The sequence below is a fragment of the Halichoeres trimaculatus genome, unplaced genomic scaffold (genome assembly GCF_033239565.1).
Source record: "Halichoeres trimaculatus isolate MK-OKI-2021-1 unplaced genomic scaffold, fHalTri1.1 fHalTri1_scaffold_16, whole genome shotgun sequence".
Taxonomy (NCBI): Eukaryota; Metazoa; Chordata; class Actinopteri; order Labriformes; family Labridae; genus Halichoeres; species Halichoeres trimaculatus.
Genome location: NW_027437194.1, coordinates 3,771,854 through 3,789,282, shown reverse-complemented (window position 1 = coordinate 3,789,282; position 17,429 = coordinate 3,771,854). Strand labels below are relative to the sequence as shown.

General features: G+C 37.8%; 1 protein-coding gene across 4 annotated transcripts in view; it reads right to left on the bottom strand.

The window, feature by feature from the left end:
* The window catches only part of cntfr (ciliary neurotrophic factor receptor), a 397,904-nt gene that overhangs the window by 220,427 nt on the left and 160,048 nt on the right, over positions 1-17,429 (bottom strand). The window lies entirely within an intron of this gene.

Below are 17,429 nucleotides of genomic sequence, written 5' to 3'. Positions count from 1 at the left end.
TTTCTGGCTGTGTGCAAGCTGAGCTGTTGAACCCCCTTAGTGCTTTATTTTACTGTCCCTGCAAATTCATCCAGAGGGAAACGTCACCGGTAAAAGAACTTAATCCACCCTGTACTCCACTTTAACCTGCACATGAACCAAACTCAATGAGATAAGTTATTATAACTGATAAACAAGCTGAAACACAGCTAGTATTTCCCTCTAACTACGTCTGAGAGCTGCAGATCCTCTCGTGTAATTACTCCCCTGAAGGTTTTGTGAGAGACAAAGAGCGTGCTGCAATTTTAATGCGACTGTACAAGGAATCAAACTGCTCCAGACTTTTGGGAAGGAGCCATCAGAGAGGACGAGGGGGAGAAAACTTTGATCAAAGCCTTTACGAGAAATCCCTTTTTAAAAATAAATGAGTTAAAGAAGCCGAGCAGGACATATACATGCCCGCCACGTAAACACTGGTTCACAGATTCTGAGATTTCACATCCAAGCATAAAAGACTGATTTGTTCGAAATGGTCCATTACAAGACAGACGTTATCAGACAGTCGGGAACCCTGCGTCTATGCTGGACCAATTATAGACCATTCAGCGCTGAACAACAACGGATTCCCTTCAATTTTCTTTTTTTTTTAAGCCGTCCCACTTCATTACACATGACGTAGCTGAAAGGAAAAAATACAGACTGATAGACAAAGTGGATCTTAATGTGGGATCCAGTTTTCACTCATAGAATACACCCGTGTTTGATTTGTGCACTAAGAAATGACATTTCCTCTGAGTGAAACTCCATTAGGGATGTGCTGATAAGGTTTTTTTGCTTGGCTTGAAGTGAGGTCCCCACAAAAACTGCTCCCCCTGGTGGCTGGCTGCAGTATAGGTAAAAAAAAATCCATCTCCCCAGTCATTCCAGATGGGCTGTGGTCAAACTTTAAAAAATTAATACACCTGGTAGAAATGTTTCTCATGTCTGATTGTTGTGGTGATTTGAAGATGTCATTTGGCTGCCTTGTGTTCAAGTCCCCTCATTTTAATTAGTTATTAGAGGTCAAAACAAGGCTTTTCATCACGTTTAATGATGACTGACAGCTGCCATTCTTGGGTATTTTTTTAAGGGATTGTAAAATTTGTCAGGAGGTAGAGCCAAGAAGAGATTAGACTCTAGAAAGAAAAATTTGTCAACATTTTTGTCACCCGGCTCCACTCAGATTCACTTTTAGTCTCCACCACGCAGACTCTGGCTGCCAATGGCGGCGCCTGTGACGGGGGTATTTTGGCTTCAAACCATACAACGGTAAATGAGGAAGCCATGCTGTCCACTCTATGTGTCTATGGGTCTGACTCTGCACAACCACATAACAGTAGCAAATACTGTCTATATATATGTGTATGTCCTGACCTTGCTTTTTCCTTGCACCTTTAAACTGTTTTTGTCTTGTCTTTTATCTTATAAATTTGTTTTTTCTGTTATTTCATTATTTTTTATATTTTTGTTTATATTATTATTATTATTATTTTTATTATAAACTGTTCTTGTCTTGTCTTTTTTTCCATACATGTATTTTACTGTTATTCCACTATTTTTTTTTAATATTTAATATTATATATTAATATTAATATTTTTGGTTTATTATTATTATTATTATTATTATTATTATTATTATTATTATTATTATTATTATTATTATTATTATTATTATTATTATTTATTCATATTTGCTGAGTAGCAGAAAAATTGACAACCAAAAAACCTACAGCTTTGTTTCCTAAATCAATCTACCATCGTTGATACAATCCCTAGTTACCTCAGAAGTTTTGTTGCAACAAAGAAATAAGAAAACTGATCAAATTTTTTGTTTGCATGCTTTTGCAATTTACTGTTTAACCCATGTTTTTGTTTATTTTCACAGTAATGTATAAAATACGCAATTGAAAAAAAGTTTGATCTTTGAAGATCTTTTGCAGCTCCCAATTTGGAAACCACTACCTCATGGGTTCTATAGAAAGTATGAAAGGATAAATTTGAGAAACAAATCTACTACTGATTCTCTTTGTGGTGTAGATAACGTTCAGTTTCAGTTTCCAAGAAGGCGACACAGTGGCGGTTCATGTGTGGGCTCTCTTTGGAGGCCAGAAACACGCCTTTCTCCCATGAGAGCTGTCTGATCCCCATCGGGATAAGAAGTGAAGCTGAAATCTGGTGTCAAAGAACATATATAGTAAGAGTGTGTACAATCTTCCAAGCTAGCATAACACATCACAAACTTGTTTTGCCAAAGATCTCCAGAGTCTCCAGCAATGGCACTTGTCAGGAAAGTTCAGAAAAACTATGTTTTTGTTTTGATTCTCACTCATTTTCCCTCTCAGTATGAAACTACAAACTTTCTGTTTTCTCTCCCCCACTCTGTCACCTGCAAAGTCAAACATCTCCAGCTAAATTTGCCGGCAAATCAAGAAGGAGCAACGCTGCCTCCTTATCCGTGTCAATCAACCCTCCTATCAGCCGCTGTATCTACGAGCAGACAAGCACTCGATGAGCGAGGTAGACGCTCAGTCTGCTACCTGCAGCTCTCCCACAGGGGATGAGATCCTGTCACTTTGTGTCGGAAATTTATTTTGAAAATGTAAACAGTCATAAACATACCAACAAGCAGACAGATGGAGAGTAATATCTCAGATGAAGGGTGGGATAAAGTCTGGGACTGCATTGGATCCATAATGGTTCCTTTTATACGTCCAACAGCACAATAAACGGAGAGGAAGCACACTGCTGCCATTAATAGAGCTTTGTGAATGTTCAATTGATATCCTTGGTTAAGCATGTGGAAATAAAAGGCACACAAAGCTCAGGATATTCAGTGTTTTATGTTGGCTGGGAAAAGCAATTTGTACCCTTTGGTGGGTCTTATAAAGAAGCATTTTTATCTTTCAAAGTACTCGTTTCTCTTTTGTTTATGTTTCCATTTATCCGTCTAAAACAGAGATGCAGTTCTTTTTTTCTTTCAGTTCAAAGCCACAGCTGATAAATGAGATTAGTGTTGTTTCATTTGCCTTTCTGTCATTCATCCCATCAGCCTGACTTTAACCCATCTGCTCTGCCGCTCAATCAACTGGTTTAACTCCACATTAAAGATGCTGTGAGAAGGATATGTTTTAGTTGGACTGCAGCGCCACCTTCTGGCCCGGAGTCTCACACACACTGTCGTAAAGATGTGACTTTTAACCAGGCGAGTCAACTTTTTATCAGATACAACGCCACGAGGTAAGGTATTTATCAGTAGTTACAGACACTGTAAAAAACTGAAATCTTATGAAGTGTTTTTGTCTTATTTCCAGTAGAAAAGGCCTTTTTAGACTTAATATGAGCCTCATTCACCTGACCAGTCCAGAAAAATGTCTTATTTCCAGTTATTTAAAGACAAAAATAAGGTCTGAGTTGCTTGTAACAAGTAAACAAAAAAGTCTGCCAAAGGAACAAGAGAAAAGTTCCTTGTTTTAAGACATTATTCTAGTTTTAAGCAAAATTTTCTATGACGGATTTCTTTACTTGTTTTGAGCAATTCAGACCTCATTTTGTCTTTAACAATTTAAAACAAGACATTTTTCTGGACTGACTAGTGGAATGTGGCTGATATCAGGTATTCGGGACAATTTTTACTCAAAATAAGATAAAACCCTTGATAAGATATTAGTTTTTTTGCATTGTATGGCTGCTGCTTGAAAGCGCAATTGGCAGCCCAGTGCTACGACGTATCTGTACAACGGAAAATCTGAAATCTTATCAAGTGCTTTTCTTTTTTTTCAGTAGAAAATGTCTTTTTAGACTCAATATGAGCCACATTCACCTGACCAGTCCAGAAAAATGTCTTATTTCCAGTTATATAAAGACAAAAATTAGGTCTGAATTGTGTGTAACAAGTTACAAGAGAAAGGTTACTTGTGTTGAGACATCATCCTAGGTTTAAGAAAATTTGAGCATTTTTTTTGTTTCATTTGCAGATTTTTTTACTTGTTACAAGCAATTCAGACCTCATTTATGTCTTTGAATAACTGTAAAGAGGACATTTTTCTGGGCTGACCAGTTGAATGTGGCTCATATGAAGTATAACAAGACAGTTTTTACTTTAAATTATGGATGCACTGAAATTAACATCTTGGCCGATACCAAAATCCGATAATAATAATATTGCTGTTATGGCCGATAACTGATATTTACTGATATCAATACTGGTGTAAATGAAAAAAACAATCTGAGATGATGTGTTGAGGTAGTTCAGAGAGAAAGAGCTGTGCGATCGTGAGAAAAGACGACCATGGAGAGGATCAAAGGATGGAGCACCTGAGATGAACCTTATTAAAAATTACGTTTGGTCTGTTTTTGGATCAAAAACAGGAAGAGAGTCCACTCTTCTTAGGTACTTCCGGTGTTTGCAAAGTCATAGAAAACAATATTATTTGGGTCTTGAAAGATCGTTCAAGATAATGAGCAGCTAATGAGTAAATATCGTCCCACTTCTACACATCAGCCGATATCAATACATCATGCATTCCTACTTAAAATAAGACAAAAACACTTGATAAGATTTCATTTTTCAGATTTCAGTGAGCTAACACGACAACAAGCTAACTGTCAGTTCGTGCAGTAGTTTAGTAGCCGTCCAATCAGAGCTAACGTAACCTCACTCTTCATTTTATTGATAGACTCTCAAGTTTGAACAGACCACTGCAGAATAACTGCTGACTGTGGGTTGGCGTCAACATTAGCACAAACAGTTTAGCCCTTTTAGCCTTTAGCTCGTGCTCTATCTCTCTCCTGTTTATCTTTCTTCTGCTCTTCTGTCCTTTTTCTGTCGGACAGTTAGGATCCACTGTTGTATATCAATCCGGTCCGCTTAACCTGATCAGGAAGCTAAGAAGTAGCATTTGGAAATAACTTATATTGCCGCTAATAATCTTGTTTTAAAGTGTGTTCAGGCATATATCTAGAGGGGAGACTTCTTCAATATCACTTTGAAACTCCTTAATGAGTGTGATCAAGGTCAGTTGATCGTAAAAGTTACACCATCTAGGTTTGGCTTTTAATCCAAAATTTCTTCACTGATTCCTGCTCAGAATTGATTGTTGTCGCACGGCAAGGACAACCAATAGCAGAGTCCTGTTTGTGGTATTTCAAACTAGATTTTCCTTTGTTCTTATCAAACAACAGAGGTACAAAGATCACAAACAGAAGCTGATATTTCAGGAGATTTCATCATAAAAAAAAAACTTTTAGTTTGTCCAACAGAAGTCTGTCTGGGAGGGCTGTACAGTCCAATTACTCTCATTGTGTTATCATTTTAATCCTGTCGACTTTATCCAATTACAGCGGCTCTCCATGCTCTGTGCTGTCCCTTGCCTAATGTATTAGCATGTTTGTGCAATAATTCTTTCCACTTTGTTATGTTTCTTTGGTCTTATAATTAAAATCGCTTATTTAAATTCCAATAAGAAGTCAAATCAAACTAAAAGATAATTAATGAGTCCATCAAAAGAAATTACACAGTGAGGAGCAGAAATAAACACAAAACTATTAAAGATTCAGGGAATGTGACTGAAGCATGGAGCAATATCAAAGTGGAGATATCAGAAAATTATCTTTAAAATCAGGTTTTGTTCGATATATCCCCCACCTGCAGTCTCAACATTACAAAAAGCAATGTGACGGGTGTTTTCAACCCCTCATGTTTGAGCCATCTGACTCTGAAGCAGAGGAAGAAGAAAGTGAAAGCTCTTAAATTTAAATGCTCTCTGAGTGCAGAGTGATAAAATACTCCAGTCCTTGAGTTTTCCAAAGTTGTAGACCTGGTTACTGGGAGAACTTTGGTACGGCTACACCACGCTGCTCGCCAAAACTGCATCCAACTGTTTCTACACAAATACACTGAAGTTTGGAAAAAAAAAAAAAAAAGAATGATACGATGTTGACTTCACCGGTTAATGTGCTGCTGAGGCTGGCATACAGGAGCAGCGTGGGTGGGTGGAAAGGAGGGAGAGTGCTGGACAGACAGTCGGACATATCACAGAAAGTAGAGGACTAGCAAGGAAGCTAATGGCAAAGAGGATGACGAGAGAAGTTTGCTCAGGGAGGTTCGGGAGTGGGAGAGTATTAAGTCAGATCAGTCTCAGAATTATTTTCATCCACAAATGTGCAGAGTGATTTGCAAATAAATACATACACTGCAAAAAAAACTGAAATCTTATCAAGAGTTTGTGTCTTATTTTAAGTAAAAAAATGTTGTTATACTTGATAGCCACATTCAACCTACCAGTCCAGATTAAGGTCTATTTTCAAGTTGTTTAAATAAAAAAATGAGGTCTGAATTGCTTGCAACAATTACAAAAACAAATTGCCAATAAAATTTAGGAAATGGCTAGAAAATTTGCTTGAAATTAGACAAATTTCTAAATAAACTGGCAGATTTTTTTTACCTGTCGACTGACCAGGTGAATGTGGCCAATATAAAGTCATGGTACACCATAGACTAAAAAAATGGACGTTGTCTTGCTCGGCTCGAACTGAGGTCCCCACAAAAACTGCTCCCCCTGGTGGCTGGCTGCAGGATGGGTCAAAAAATCCATCTCCCAGTCATTCCAGATGGGCTGTGGTCAAACTTCAAAAAAGTAATACACCTGGTACAGATCTTTCTCACGTCTGATTGTTGTGGTGATTTGAAGATATCATTTGGCTGTCTTTTACTCAGGTCCTCTTTTTTTCTGAAAAGTTTTGTTTTCATTAGTTATAATAGGTCATAAACGAGGTCTTACAAGGATAGACAGCTGCTGTTCTTGTGTATTTTTTTCGGGGATTGCAAAATATGTCGGGAGGTAGAGTCAAGAAGTGGTCAGACTCTCGAAAGGAAAAAAAAATATTGTTTGTCACTTGGCTCCACCCTGATTCTCCCAGAACCCATCATCGTCTCTACTGCGCAGGCTGCACAACTGCTACAATGGTAAATGACAGAGCCACGCTGTCCACTCTATTTACAGTCTATGTAGTGCACGTAAAGCCGGTCATGTGACCTGAGCTGTGCCTCTGATTGGGCGAGCTTGGGGTCTTTATTTCCTCTAAACTGCCGAGTAAGAAAAAAGTCACCCCTGTACAGTGTGTGCTGATGGTGAAATGAGCGATTTAAACAGGAGATGTTTTTTGAACCAGGCTGTAAATAGGTTTATTTCTGCTATGAAAACAGCTTTTTTTGGCTTGGTGTGTATGTGACTTCCGGTACTTCTGGAGCCAGCCTCATGTGGACACTGGAGAAACAGCAGATTTTTGCTTTTCTGCATTTTCTAATAGTCTTGGACTGGAGGTTGCTGCTTGGTATTTTCAGGTCTTGTAGAAAAAACACTGAGACTTTTCAGCCATTTAAGACTTGATATTATTTGCAAACTGGTCTACACATTTCTGAGACTGATCTGACTCCACAGAGGACCTGATTTGACAGGTGTTATTTATCATTGGTCAAATATTTAGGCTTTTCTCTCGATTTGATTCTTTCGCTTTTTTTTTTCTTTTTAACACCAAAGCATGTGAAAAAGTTGAGCTATGATAATGATGATGTCTACTGACCAAGTCAGGAGCTGAATTTTCCCTAAAAAACATCACATGAAAGTCAGTTTTTAAGATTTATTGAGGGGATCTGACATCTTAACTTTTTTCCAACCCATTTTATCATGAAAGACTAAAATGAAGAACTTGAATATGAAAAAGAAAATCAATTTTTAAACCAAACATCATCATTCAAAATCAATCGAACCATACCATGATACCATGAGATATCGATTTTTTTTCTTCCACCTCTTGTAGATATGAATGTTTGTATCAAATTGTTGATTTCAGTGACCAGAAGCTTCAAAGCGAGATGCTATCGATGCTCTTTTCCACCTAAACCACGCTGCATACATATCAATTGGGCTTCACTTGGCTGTCACCTAGGGGTGGGATTGGGGTGGGGGATCTCAAGTACATAGTCGCCTGAGTATTTAACCTAATCCATTTGCAGGGGTGTGGATCCAGACTGCAGCGTAGCTCTGCCAAGGCATGTTGGAGAGTCTCAGCAGCACGTGTCAAACGCTCAAGGAATAAACACAGCTTTGACAGCTGTAATACCGTGGAATTAGTGTGAGAGTTAACCTCCTACTCTCTAGCTGTCCGTCATTTGCTCTCTTCTCCTCCTCTCTTCTGCTTCCTGATCTCTGTCCGTCTCCTCTCCGCGATCCCCTCGTCCCTCGTTAAGAGATCGAACCAGCGTGAGGTAAAGAAGCTCAGCAAAGAGCCGGGATGAAACAGAAATAAAACATAAGACTCAGTGGCGTGGCGTCGTCGGGAAATGATGTCATGGGCTATAAATCTGCTGTTGACCACTTAGGTGATGGAATGAAAAATGTGAGGAGGAGGAGGAGGAGGAGGAAGCAGGAGACGGAGGTAAGGAGATTTAGAGAGGGCAGCAAATGTTAAAAATAAAGGAGACGAGGAAAAGAAGAAAGGAATCGCAGAAATAAAAATATACTGAGTGGTTTGACTTGAAACGGTGATGATGATGAAGACGGGAAGTGGAGGAGGAGAAGAAGTGAAGAAGAGGAGATAAAGAGGAGTTCAGACGGACGCAGAGACAGAGATGGAGGGGATGATTTGTCTCTCAATAAGGATATGGACTCATAAATAACAAACGCTCTCAACAGCATGATGTCACCTTGCTCACACACTCACACACACATAAAACAGGGCAGAGGAAGAGGTGTGTGTGTGTGTGTGAAGCTTTGTTGTTCGCGTCTTAAAAAAGAGACAGAAATTAACCTAATCTGGAGGCGGTAATCTCACTTGCAACATATTTTCCTCATTAAGTCTTAATCTTCTTCTCTCCTTTGTTGGAGTCCTCCACTTGATGCTCTTCCTCCTGCTTCATTTGCATTCTTCCGGTGCTTTCTCTCAGTATTTAATGTGAGAGAGCTGATTAACTACACTGCCTTTCTTCGGCCCGGCCCTCCTGGCGTACATGGTCAAAAACAGAGAATCTGCTTCATTTGGACATTTACTCTGAGCTTGTTATTGCATGGAAAGTAGACGAACACACAGGTTATCTTTGGTAGTGAAGAGCTAGTTTGTTTGACCTTACTCACACTGCTCTGACAAGAGAAAAAAAGAGAAATGAAAAAACACTTGGCACATCTACATGGTGAGACAGGTGCATATGAGAGGATAGAGAAATAAAAACAAATCTAACCAGGCAGAAGGTTTTTCTCTGTTTGCTTGGTAAAAGTCTACAAAAACAGTCAAAGGAAATTTAGCAAGAATTTTTGGAATAATCTATTTCTTATTGGTTGAACAGTGTTTCATTTTTGTAGTGTTATGGCAGTATTTCTATCAGCTATTCTAAAAGCCTCAAGTTGCATCCTAATAGGACCCAAAATGTCTAATCTAGTAAAGGTTAGCGTGTAAAAAACATGTGCAACCAAGGGTGGGCTGAGTATTGCATCTGTCAGATGGGCAAAATAGCATGTGCAATGCCTGCCTTCATGGATATGCACAATAAACAGCAGGGGTAAGCAACCTAAGGCACGCAGCATGCAGAGAATAATTACAGTGAGGCAGAGGACAAAATAATAAATAAATAAATAAATAAATAAATACTATTAAATTAAATACAATTACATTAAATTAATACAATTAAATAAAATAAATAAATTAAAAATAAAATAAAATAAATCAATAAATAAATTAATGGAAAAAAAAATATTAGGTTGTATTCTTTACAACAGAAATTGAGCACACTCTAAATGTTCTTCTGTAATAATTAAACAAATAACTTTAAATTATTCATTTTAATCATGACGTTACAGGTGCGAGAATGTGTCTTGCAAGTTTGTCACAGCAAGTCTCTTGAAAGGTCGGTCTGCTAGCTCACAATTGCATCCTTTAAGTGCCGTTATCAAGGCAAACAAACCAATTTCCAGTTGTTCTTTCCAACATAGTTGGACAAGGGATTATGGATTTATTGCCAGAGATGTGAAACGTCTTCATGAGACTGAACATAAAAACAGTGTCAGCAAAGTATGTGAAACAGAGCAACACATTCAAAACTTTTTGTACTGTTAAATAACAGGCAAACAAGGTAACAAGGGAAGTCATTCAAGGAGAATTTCCTATTTACTGTTGATGATTTAATGAAAGAAGTAAGTACTGCCACTTTGGGCATGAGTCATGGAAGAGGTTGCCTACCCCTGCTATTGCAGATCATCTGAACGCACAAAATTTAGAGAAGGAGAGATGCAAATGTAATCATTTAGCTCCTGCAGAGTGATTTATCACACCTGAAACAGTTAGCAGTCACTGCTTTTGCATATATGTTCAGCACGTTTTAAAGGCGGCGCAAACCGGCACAGTGTCACGCACTCAGACTGAGGTCACAGAGTCTTCTGTGCACGTATCGACATATTTGTACTGTCAGAAATAAAAATAGTGGAGATATATTGTCTATCCAACAAGGCCACTTTTGTGCTTTGACTTTTTAACTGGAGCTTTGTGTTTTAGCTTTTAGTTTAGCACCATCACTTTTGCAGGTTTTCTTCTTAATCTACTGACAATTTTTTATTTATTTGGTAAAATTGAGTTGTATTATGGCTTTTGAATTTGAACTATTTAGAAATTATGTTATTTATTTATTTATCTTATTGTTATTTAGTGTGTTATTATGACCTGGTTGAGAGAGCAAGTTTGTTACAATATGGTTCATTTTGTCAAGCAAACTGGTTCCATTGTTTTTAAGGGTCTAAAAAAGTAGGTATCAGGTCAGTATCAGCAAAGCATATGACAAAAATCAGATCGGAAGTCAAAAAAGTCTTAGACCAGAATCCCAAACCTGTTTCTGTATCATAATCTAAGTACAGTTTTCATGAACAGCCTGAGAACTCAAGGTGAGCTCTCCGTGTTTCCAAGCTGCTGTGAATCTTCACCATCTACAGTTTTGCATTTTAAACGTGCGCCTCTCAGTTTGTCCCCTCGGCTGTGCTATCTCCTCTCAATCTAATGCTAATTAATTGAAATTATGTTATCGATCTGTAAAAGGCCGGGTTCAGGGGTCAAGGCCGGGTGCTCGGCTCGGCACGTCTGATGGGACGGACTCAGCATCGCGTTTTAAGACGCGGGGGAGACGCTCGGTACATGCAGATGCTACATCAGCACACGTTCCAGAAAGTTCAGCGAGTACTACATTTGTCTACTTCTTAGTGAATAAAGGATTATTATAAGTGTGTGTGTGTTTAAGTGAGGCAGCATACATCACAACATCTGACAGTTATCAGCAGTGCCCCTCTGAAATGTCTCCCACGCTCTCACCCTTGCCTCTCCATCTGTCATCCATTCTATATCCTCCTCTATTTTTCTCTTTCTTCTCTGTCCTTTCCGCCCACGCCGCGTCTCTCCTGTCCCCCTAACCATCCCATCATCTATTTTTCACTGGAAATCAAAAGTCAAATTCACATGCAAGGGAAGTGTAATTGACATGACCTTGGAGTCGCTCCGGCTGCGTCTCTCTGGGTTTATAACCTCCAATTATTCCTTTTCCTCTCTGTTGTTTTCTAAGTGATGTCTTATTAGAGGCCTGTCGTTTCTGTTGCTAAGGCTTCCATCCAAGAGGTTTTTTATTCTTTTCGTCAACATGAATCCCATTACGAAAGCTGAAGGGCACATCCAATGAATTTTTTCTCAGTAATAAAATAAAATTTGTAAAAAAAAAGAGGCTCTGCTCGGGGAAGAGGAGGCTGGATGCTGGAGAAATAAACAGCAGTGGAAATGCGTTCAAACATTTGTCAAGGTTTGCTAGGTTAGAATATTGTTTTTCACATATTAATGCTGTTTCATCCATGCAGTAAATTAATGCATTCGTTTCTGTTTGTGCTGGTAAAAAGTGAAACATAATGAAGAACATGAGAGGAAGGCAGAGGCCTGTTTTGCTCGCTGTGTTTGCATCAGCGTCTGTGCTAACCCGCTCCACCCTGTTTCTCTGCCTGTCTTTCATTCTGTCACGTCTCTGTCTCAGCCGTTTTTTTTCTTTTTTCCACCTTCTCCCTGCAGACAACATTGACTTCTGTACATGTTGGGCTTGTATCTATTAGTCTGACTCAGTCTCTGCCTGTTTTCTATCACTGTTTCTCATTGTTTCTGTTCAGATATGCACAGCTGTCATTAATTATGAATCCTAAAAATGGATTTCCTATACACTCAACTTCACACACACACACACACACACATAGACAGATGGTGTCTTCCTGCTTTTGTATGTGCATTTACTACAAATAGAGATGCAGAGAAAAAATGTGGAATAAGCTTTTTTGTTTTTTCCAACTTTATCAGAGTGTGTGAACATCTCATTCTCTCTAAATGTCGGTGTGTGTGTGTGTGCATATATACGTGTGTTGCAGGCTCTCTTCGGCTACAAAGCCCAGGGCGTTCTGTTTATGAATCGTGCAAGCAGTTTGTCAGGGAAACAAGGAACTTTCTGCATCAGACTGCAGGATTCATCTGTTTTTCCTTGAGTTTTGTGTATGTAAGAAAGCGTTAGAGGAACATTTCAGGTTTTTCTTCATATTCTGTTTGTTTGCAAAGTCTGTACCTGGAATGTATGAAATTCATTAGTTGGCAAACTTAAGCTCAAATGAATTCTTTAAAAAAGGAGCATTATTTTGTCAGCTGTGCTATGGACAAAAGATAAATAACGTGAAATATTTGTGTGAAAAATACACGTCTGGTGTGCAAAAGGGCTTTACTCTCCACCCAGAAATGTCCTGAAACAACCAAAACATCAACAAACAGGCTGAGGAGGGGGTTTGAGGCAGACACAGACACTGACACACATGTATAGAGGCCTATAAGTGATGATTGAGCAGGATTATTCCTGTAAAAGTGGGCATTTTTAAGTACAATTCTGCAGACTCTACATTTAAATATATAAATAAATAAATAAATACAAAGGAGAAAAGTATGTAAAATGACGCCCCCTAAAAATGTCCCTCATCATTTTGTGTTATTGTGTTTTTTAGTTAAATGGACTCTTGATTATAAATCGAATTTAACTTTTAAACAGCAGTTTGTGTTTCTCTTCACTTGTCATTGAGACGTCAGCTGATGTGAATATTACAGAGCGCCCCATTGACTGGAAGCGTTTTCGTTTCATAAGATTACGTTAAAAATATTTCTCTACGCTTTTTTGTCTGGTGGCTTAACCTGATTTTTTCCTAGAATATCAAAGTCCCTCAAAGACTCCCACTTTGGAATAACAGAGTGTCTGTCAGGGTCTCAATGTTACGATTTATATCACAGTTAAGCCAAAATTTAAAGAATTATTGCACAAAAATCTCAGTAACACAGCTAACATGGTTGCTAACTGCAGAGCTTGAACATGCCACCACCTGACCTCCATCAGCTCATATTTCTGCTCCTTTTCTTCACAGTTTGGTCTTTATATCATCTATAGTAAGAAGAGCAGAAAATGTTGGTAACACAGTTGATGAACAGTTAATGCGCCCCATGTACAGACAATCATTCTGATGAAATATTGATGAGGAGGAGCTGAAACATGACACACTTTCTTCAAGGTTCCCACCAAAAAGGATGGGACCTCAGCTGATTTGGGTCATGTGACTTTGGAGCAAACCATTGCTGATTTATAGAGTTTGTTTTCAATGGGTAACACAGTTAACTTTTATCTCAATTGAGTTTTTTTAAAACAGCTTGGTCATGTTTTAATCATGATTTTAAACAAATAATGCTGAAAATACTAAACACAAACATGAATTCTAATATTAATTTTGAAGTGCAAACTTGACATTTGAGAAATCAGACAGCACAAGGACTGTAAATTCCAACAGATGATTTGCATTTTTAGCTAAATAAATGATGGAACCAGTTAACTTTCTGTATTAAATGAAAGGGAAATATCACCGAAATGGCCCACTGTAAAATTGGTCATTGCTTTAAATTAATATATAGTAAAATTGAGAAGTTTACCCCATGGACATGAAATGTACCAATAATTATAGAATTACTCAGTATGATTTTTTTTCCCTGAGTTTTGTTTAAGTTTGATTTTATATCATTTTGTAAAAAATAAATAAATAAATAAATAAATAAATTAAGTGTTTAAAACAAAAATAAAAATCTCAACCATTAATGAAAAGGAGCAGAAGGAAAAAATAATATTATCATGTCAGCCCTTTCTGTTGTAATTATATTAATGATAAACACATTATACAACTTAAATTAAAAAAGCTGCAGGCCAGCAACGCCTTTTGCACTTCATTATATCTTGTTTTTCAACAACAAAATGTAAAATAAAAAAAGAAACCATCAAAAAAAACTTTAAAACCACAAAAGACAAAGACCAGGATTAGTTCAATGCAACTTCCTTTAAACAGGTTTTAATAAATGTTTTTAAAGATATAATTTGACTTGGCTTCCTTGGTATTTCTGTTCAATGTAACGTTGAGTTCCTTTAGTTGTGAATCGTGTTCTTTTTATGTATTTCAATTCCCTAAAATTGCAAAAATATTCTCTTTTTTGAAAACATTTCTAAAAGCTGATTGGTTGAATCTTCTTATGAGCTTTATGCATGATTTTCAATATATTAAAATCTATCAAGTCAGTGTCTTTTCTCTAGCTTTTAACACACAAAACACATCAATTTTATTTGTAACTTGCTCTTGTTTGTGCCTTTTAATTATGATTAAATTGAATTTTTTAATGTTTTAATTTTTTTTTTTGTATTTTACATAGTCTTTTTGTTTATTTCATGTTAGATGCAATGTATTTTGATTTAATTTTTAAAATGTAATGTATTTTATTACTCCTATTCATGCCTTTTAATTGTGTTTTATTCATGTTTTATGTTTTTAATTTTTTTAAATGTTTTTTTGAATTTTATATGAAGTTTTTTTTTCATGTTATATGCTATTTATTTTATTTTTTATTTTTTTTATTTTTATTTATTTAAGTATTTATTTTTCTGTACAGCACTTTGGTCAACAGGATTTTTAAGTGCTTAACAAATTAAGTTGGATTGGATTGAATTTTAACAACTGTATCTTAAGAAATAGTGTGTGTGAAGGATCTCTGTATTAACTCCTGCTGATATTTTCATTCTTATTTTTTTTTATGAAAGATAGCTGGATGAAAGTTTTGCACACACTTCCCCACACTTTAATGTGGTATGCTGGAGATGAGAATTTTTAATGTGTGTGTGGATGTAGAAGTTTCCTCTATGCGGCACAAAAACTGAGTAACAGCTAAATCCAGTGTTAACATGCACATATATAAACATGTTTAAAATTCTTCCAGAGACAGGACAGGCAGTTCTCTTCCTCCGTGCTGTTTTTCATTCCTTCCTCTATCCAAGTTTGTATTTCCCTTGGGACTTTCTCCTTCATCCTCCTTCCACCTCTATCCCTGTTTTCCACTTCGTCTGCTCTATTTCTTTAACTTCCTGTTTTCCTGAAGAAATACAGAAATGAATAAGCATTGATTAGTATGATATGGTCTGACCTTATTCTGGATCTCTCAGCCGTAGTTGAACATGAGATACAGGATCTTAGGTCTGATCAAAGGTTTTGAATTAAAGTGAAGTGGTTTTACATTTTTAAGAGTAACAGAGCTTTAACCCTGGATGTTTGGGAAACAGAACTCATTTTCTTTCTGCTTCATCCTTTAAGTTTCCATCAGAAACCCATTCATATTCCTTTTGACCTTCATCCTCAATCAGTCTCTTTTAGTTTGCCTTCCATCTTTTTTCCTATTTTTCTTTATTTTGTTTTCTTTCCATCTCCTCCTTCCTTTTTCACTTACCTTCTCTGCTGCTTTCACTTAATCCCCTAAGACAACATGCCCGTTTCCTACGAAGCTTTCGCTCTGGTTATGGGTTTGTGTGTGTGTGAGTGTGTGTGAGTGTGTGTGATCCGCGTGACAAAGTGATGTGCGTCACCGGGGACTTATTGACTTCCTCAGACTCTTTCTTTGGGTCAGCTGACTTTAACTGACAGAGCTTGTTGGTTAATAAGCCAAGGTCGCTGTCCGCTAAAAGTCAAGTGAGAAATTGACTCTTCTGGAAAACACACTCACACAGTGAGCTGCACAGACACGTGCGTGCATGTACACACACACACACACACACACACACTTGGTCTAATTTATGGCCATGCATCATGTGTGAGCTGGCTGATGATAAATTGCTGCATTGTGTCTTTTTCACTCCCTCATCCAAACCTCAGTTCACAAATCAGTGGAAACACGCTGATGATCACGGCTCGGCCTGACTGCCGTCTCTGCTGAACCATTATTTTCTCTGATGTCATGACCCGACTGTTTGATCTGCCTCTGTCTCCTCCCCTTTTCTCACTCTCTGCATTTACTTATTTATTCAAAGGTAGAGTCTGCAGGATTGTCCCTGAAAAATAAAATATCCTGCTCAATCGCCACTTCTGGGCCTTTATACATGTGTGTCAGCGTCTGTGTCTGCCTCAGACCCCCTCCTCAGCCTGTTTGTCGGTTTTGGTTGTATCAGTATGTTTCTGGACAGAGAGTAGAGCCCTTTGCACACCAGACATGTATTTTTCGCGCAAATATTTCACACGTTATTTTTTATTTTTTTCTAACCTACTGTATCCAATGCAAATTTTCACACCAACAACATTCTTTCGCAGAGCAAAATTGTAACTTTTATTTTTTCAAACTGAGGTCGATTTTTCCAAAGTTTCACATCCAACCAACCAATCAAAACGCTTGTTGTTGACAGGTCACATACCAAAACATTCAACATTGATTGTGTTTGTGTCCCAGCACCTGGCTCTTTACGACAAAAGCCATAAAAACTACAAAGACATTGTTTGGAGAACAGCTGTAGAGATTGAATATGAAGCCTCCAAAGGCCTTAAGCGTCGTTACATCAACCAATCACAACGCTGCCTTTGCGCAAGTGGCTTTGTGCCTTGATTAGCAAGTGGAAGAAGCTAATCTGAGTAGCTATGATAGTGGACGTAGCATGGAGGAAGAAAATCACAGCCAGAGGGAAACGAAATGTCAAACAGATAAAGCTTTTTCGACGCTAGTTAGCTTTCTGCTAACCAGGTATGTGTCAAATACCCGTGATTAGCTTGTGCTAACATGCTAATCACGGTTGCACAGCTCTCAAGTCTCTTCCATGCTATAGGTGGCTGTTGGGCTAGTGAGTGTGTTCATGTCGCTTCAGCCTAAAGCTGTGGGTGTGCTGCCGCTGGCACTGAGCCATGGAAGAGGAGCCCAGTTTGAATGCTGTGTTAACTAACGAGTGACAAAAATTTCTGCTGAGTAGAAGTAAATTATGATTTCCAGCATAGGGAGGCGGGGTCTAGCAGAGCTTGTTTATCAAAATCCTG